The 5,864-nt window shown below is 34.8% G+C and overlaps 1 protein-coding gene across 2 annotated transcripts in view; it reads left to right on the forward strand.

The window, feature by feature from the left end:
• Positions 1 to 2,483: 2,483 nt before the first annotated feature.
• Positions 2,484 to 5,864, forward strand: part of LOC107740438 (D-glucuronyl C5-epimerase-like) — a 53,941-nt gene continuing 50,560 nt past the window's right edge. For both annotated transcript variants that reach the window (XM_016552878.1, XM_016552879.1), the window contains exon 1: positions 2,484 to 2,619. The gene's annotated coding sequence lies outside the window, so the exon portion shown is untranslated. The remainder of the gene's footprint in view (positions 2,620 to 5,864) is intronic.

Here is a 5,864-nt window from a genome sequence, read left to right on the forward strand (position 1 = left end):
CAAGAACTGAATGGACCATTTCCCAGACCCAAGACTGCCCTTTCTTCAGGTTTGTTTTTTGGTTTCAGCAAAATGACAGAGAGAAATAGACATTATGCCAAATTTCAGAATATGCATTCTAATTTGCAGCTGTGGTTAGAGTCTGACAGGTAAAGAAGCCATGGACTAGAAAACAATCTTTGTAAATATATTTCATAAAACAGAAGTTAAGTAAGTAAATAAATAAGTATTTATATTATTATAAAAGTTAAATATTATTTTATGTCAATAAAATGACAAAGCAGAACAATAGCTCAGGGCATTTATTTGTAGTAGCTAGGATGACATGTCATGTCTAACTAAAACAACAGAACACAGATATAAAAAGACTAAAAAGACTCCCACACTTCCCCGAGAGAGCTGTCAAGATAAAAGATTAGGCTTTTAAAGTTGTTCTAAAGGCTTTTGTTTCTTAGCTTTAGCATATTTTAAAAGGGGGTATTTAATTTAACATCACAGCACTGTGTACTGGAACAGTGTGTGGGTGCATAATCACAAGTATTTTGTGACTGTTGGCGCAGCTTGACATGTTTTTGCTGGGGAACTCATGAGGGTCATGGGGCTGGTCATTAGGATTGCTTCCAGATGGATCGTGGGTAGTGATGCAGTACAGTGGCAGTGTACATGATCATTGTCATGCTCCTTCACTCTGCAAACTGACTCATTGTGTTAATCTGTGCACCACATGCACATGTTCTAGAAAAGAGACGTCAGTGTCTCTAATAATGGGTCTCTTGGGTCAAACTATTCTCAGAGGCAGCAGATTAAAAACAAAAAACAAATGCTGATTTGAAGCATGGTAACTTACATTCACTTGTAGATGTTAAATGTGCTTAAAAGCTTATTTATTTATTTTTTAAGTGTTTAGTACCATTCTCTGTCAACAGCATTTAGGGAACAATGATAATTATTAAATGCCATTGATTTGTAGAATGTTGTCTTGAACCTGAAATATTCCTAAAAAGTAACAAATATTGTCATAGTATATACACAATAGCCTACTTTAGTACCAAGAGCTTTAACCAGGCAGAACACACACAGATACACATAGCTTCAAATATGTCCCCTACCTAATTTGCTAAACAAATTTGTCACGTATAACGTTGCTGAAGTTCATTAAATTTGAAGTTGACTGACTGAAGCTGATTTCAACATGTTTTTTTCTTCCGTTAGCCTACTTACACATTATACTTATCTGTTTATTCCCCTCTTCCTTCTCTTTCTATTTTATGCTCTTATTTTTAAAATTATTTTTCTCTTAAATAAGTGAATTTCTAAGGCCTTTAAATTATCAATACGATCAAAACTTACCTGAAAAACCTGTGCACAATCTAATACATGCTTTCTGCCCTTTGACTGATAATTCATAGTTTTTTAGTAAGTAAAATGCCTTTTAGTATAATTCTAATAATGTCCATCTTTAGATTGTTGCTGTGAAATCTTCAATGATTTTTATAATGTAAATATAAGAATAACCTTTATATTGTTTGTAATATTTCAATATACACATTTACTGGACTGAAGCAACTTATTGATTACCCATACATGTTTTTTTTTTAAATACATGTTAAAATATATAACATATGATACATAAGGCTTTATTTGTACTTCGTGCTTTATCTCTTGTATATTGTTTGTAATATTTCAATATACACATTTACTGGACTGAAGCAACTTATTGATTACCCATACATGTTTTATATATGTTAAAATATATAACATATGATACATAAGGCTTTATTTGTACTTCATGCTTTATCTCTCAATCATCATTGTATTGCATTGCATGTTTTGGCCCCAGTTAAAACTACAGAACTTTAATAATAAAACCATGTGTTTTTCATGGATATCATCTTACGAGGCATATTATTAGGAGATATACAGCGAAAACTGATATGTATATGTATTTTATATATGTAGTCTGTTTGCTGTTATAAAAATATTTTTGACTTACATAACCATCAGAGTGTCATCTTACTTTTTGGCCATGTAAATAACACCAACTCCACCAAACTGCGCATTTTTGCTCAGTTTGGGTCTCTGAGAGAGATTCTTAAGACTATTATTCATATATCAGGTTTTACAAGGAGCACAACCTCTTATTTTTCAGTCAAAGCAATGCACTCTGGTTTGGTATACATGACTGTACAGTCTGCAGATTTGTTCATATTTTCTGAAACGTGTGCATATCGGTTTTCCTATGTTCGGTTTGCCAAAACTTCAGTACTATCCAGTGTAAACAAACTGCATGATTGAGCTCTATATATTGCTCACCTGGATGTCAATCTCAGTGAACTGACCAATAATGTCGGGGATGTCTCGGCCTCCGCTTCCTTATTGGACGACGTGTCTTGAGTATGATTGGTCAGTCCAGCGCCGTCAGGAGCGTTGTGATATCGCGATATTTGTGGCATATGTTCTCTCGCTGCAGAGCCGTAGCGGGCTGAGTGTGGGTGCTTGACTGCCAGTGGAGCCACCGTCTCTCTTTCAAGCGAAGTGCAAGCTGAGAGATCAAGGCTGTTAACGTTGCCTTTTAACTTTTGAAGGGCATGAGGAACAGCGTGCTTGAATGTCGCAAAGGTGAGTAAATACTGCTTCTTTGCGTCTTTTTGCTCATTTAGTTGCAGTGCTAACATGTCGACAGTGCAGTGCCTTTCAGTTGAGCGTCAAGACTGCTAGCAGCTAACGTTAGTCTCAGTCATTTTAGTTCGTTTAACTCTTAATTGCTTAAAAATCAATAAAGGACAAACTCTAGTTCCCATAGCAACATCACTGTGCTCGTCCCTTTGACAGCATGTCCTTGCGACTGTCGCGGAATATAAAGAAGTTCCCGTACCTTTGCTAATCAGTGCTAGTGAGGAATAAACAGTTAAAGCTCACTTGTGTGTGATGACAGCTCTGTAACACTGATAGAACAACAGAAACCTCTTCTTTCTGTTCCACGCTCTGTCAGTGTTTGTCTTGCGTGAACGTGGCGTGTGCTGTGCTGTCAGTGATCGGACTCTCACTGAGAATCAATCTTTGTAGGATTGCCTCCTTTGGGCACATATGGTTTTGTTTGCAAGATACTATAGATACATTGATAGGTACTTTTGGTTTGACTAACGGTATCTGTTTTTCTTTGAGATGACCGCACTTATGGACTGTTCAGATATGTTATTCTCGCTTTTATAAGCTGAAGTGGTCCTTGGCATAGTGCAGGTATGTTGAATGAGCACATACCTGAATATAAAATTGAATTTTTGAATATAAAAAGATTTGTGGTGGTATAATGCTAATGTTTCCTAAAGGTGTACTTGGTAATATTTTGCTAATTAAAAAAAAGCAAGAAATATAATTATAGAGATTATAAAATACAAATTATATGAGAAGACATATCAGTCTTTTACAAAAAAAAAAGCTCTTTTATTCTACATGTGAACATGCATCGGTCATGAAGGGACCTCACATGATACATTACATTATACATTTGACAGAGTGACTTATACTTTATATATTACACAGCTCTGTGGAATACTTGCTTTTGATTGGTCAATTGTGGTCAGGTATTTCCTAATATTTGCTGTCATTCACTGTATATTTGCTCATCCGGGAAACTGAAACTGCTCAGTGTAGGTGATTTTTAAAAAATTGTTATTTCTATAATATTATAGTATTTATTAATATTTTGAATTAGCCTTTATTTGTATTATTTCTGTTTTCATTTTTTTTTGTATTAGTATTTTATGTGCTCATTTTTTATATTTCTGTTTAACTTCTTTTTTTTGTTTTTTTTTCAGTTTTAGTTATTTGTTTTAGTACTTGAACTTACACTTATTTATCGGTTTCCAGGGCAAAACTTTTGAATTTTTAAAATTTTTTCATTGATATATTTATTTTTTATATATTTATCATTTATTTTATTTTAGCTTTATTTCAGTGACCAAAATGATTTTTAACGGTTTTAGTTGCTTTTCACAGACTGTTGATGATGCATTTCCACAAAAATTCACATGGCGAAATAATATAGCACTTTAAAAATGTAGTTAATTTTTTTCTTTTCCTTTTTTGGAAAGTCTAGGAAGTGCAATAGTGGATTTCTTTTTTCTTTGGCTATTGAAGGAAATGAGAATAATAATATTTGCTATAATCTCCCTTGTACATCTTATGAAATTTAGCCTGCTATTGTTGACTTGCACGTTTCATCATGGAAATGTGAAAAGGGTCCATAAAGTGCAAAACCATTCAGTTGAAATAAGTCTGATGTTGTAGTGAAAGACTTTTATATCAAGAAATGTTATGAATAGTTCTTTTTTCATCCTTTCGGATTGTCACTGAAATATCAGCTAGCACCCAATTTTGAGTATGCATGCTCATTTGTGAACGGCAGACACCTGGACCAGTAACAAATTGGCTGCAGTATGGGCTTTACATTAGCTAAGTGCTATCTGAAATGGCTACATGAGTCGGTTATAGTTTCAGGGATCAGGTGTTCAAAGGACAGAGCGGAGTCATCATATCTGAGCTGTGTGGAATTGGCAAACTGTCCATTTGATAGCCTCACTTGCAGAAAAGAGTCCAGTCCAGTATAAGGTGATATTTGTGGAGCTATTTTTTTTAGTTGTAGGTTGTGCCAGCTCTGCTGTCTCCAGAAAGAAACAAATAGTTATTTTGTGCTGCTCTTCTTCAAGTAGAGATCTTCATTCATGTCCTCTCTGGAGTCACCGCTCGAGTGCCGAAGGGTGAATGGGGAACAAGAGTAGGTAAAGTCTTCAGTTTAAAACAGATGCAACTAAAATTGTGATCTCTGCTTAAAATGCAAAATTTTGATTAAATATCGAAATGACAATGCTTTATGTGCGCGCGTTTTACGAGAGTGTGCCGTCTCTCTCAGACAGTGTGCACATAAACCAACGTTTTTGCTGCTAATTGCTCGCGAACTATTTAAAATCACTTGTTTTTAAACTGCAGCGCTTCGAAACGTAAATTAATTTACAAGCTTTTATGACGACTCGGCACAGAAATGTCACGCGAGCATAACCGCAAAAGAGATGATAGTCCATCGCGACAAATTTCTTTTACCGTTATATATAGCACCCTATTTTACTGTAAAATAAAACAATCAAGTATTTAAGAAAAAGAAATTACTTCACAATACAACTGTAAAATTACAGTACTAGTAGTTTTGCTGTCTAATTTTCTCCTTTTTTTAAACATTAATCCATCAAGATTTTATTTTGGCTGAAAACCACAGGGATCCCTTATAGTTCTCTTTTGTTGACAACAGTTGGTTTTTAAATACTTCTTAGTATAAGTTTGGGAAGTTGGTTGGCGCATGTTGCGTTCCGAGAATTATGTTGCAAGCGGCCCAAATGCAGAACCGATGCAAAGAAAAAAACACTGAAACATGAACTGCTGCCTATAAATGTTCACTCTAAAACACATGGTGCATATATTTATTTAATTAAATCACAGCCTTCTAAATTTGATCATTGCAGCTAGGCCTGTCGCAATATTCAAAATATCGACTTATCGCACAATATATTACATGAACGCAATCATTTTTGGTGACGCAATATATCGCCCATTATATTTACATAAAAATTAATGTCACCATGTTTTGTACATTCCACTTGCGCCTGTATCTTTTGCAGCTTCTCGTACATAACGTGGTGTAGTTGGTGCTAGTTCAAATGTAAAAAATGCTTCTACAAAAAAAGTTTCATCTGCAGATATGGCTTTGTTTAGGGATCTGTGCCTTTGTGCATACGGACATCTGACTGCTAAGTAGTGATTGTGTTTTTCAGCAATAGTGTGCACCCTTCATTTACAGAGAAAAGAAGGTC

The sequence above is a fragment of the Sinocyclocheilus rhinocerous genome, unplaced genomic scaffold, assembly GCF_001515625.1.
Source record: "Sinocyclocheilus rhinocerous isolate Xijiao unplaced genomic scaffold, SAMN03320098_v1.1 scaffold225, whole genome shotgun sequence".
In the NCBI taxonomy this organism is placed as follows: Eukaryota; Metazoa; Chordata; class Actinopteri; order Cypriniformes; family Cyprinidae; genus Sinocyclocheilus; species Sinocyclocheilus rhinocerous.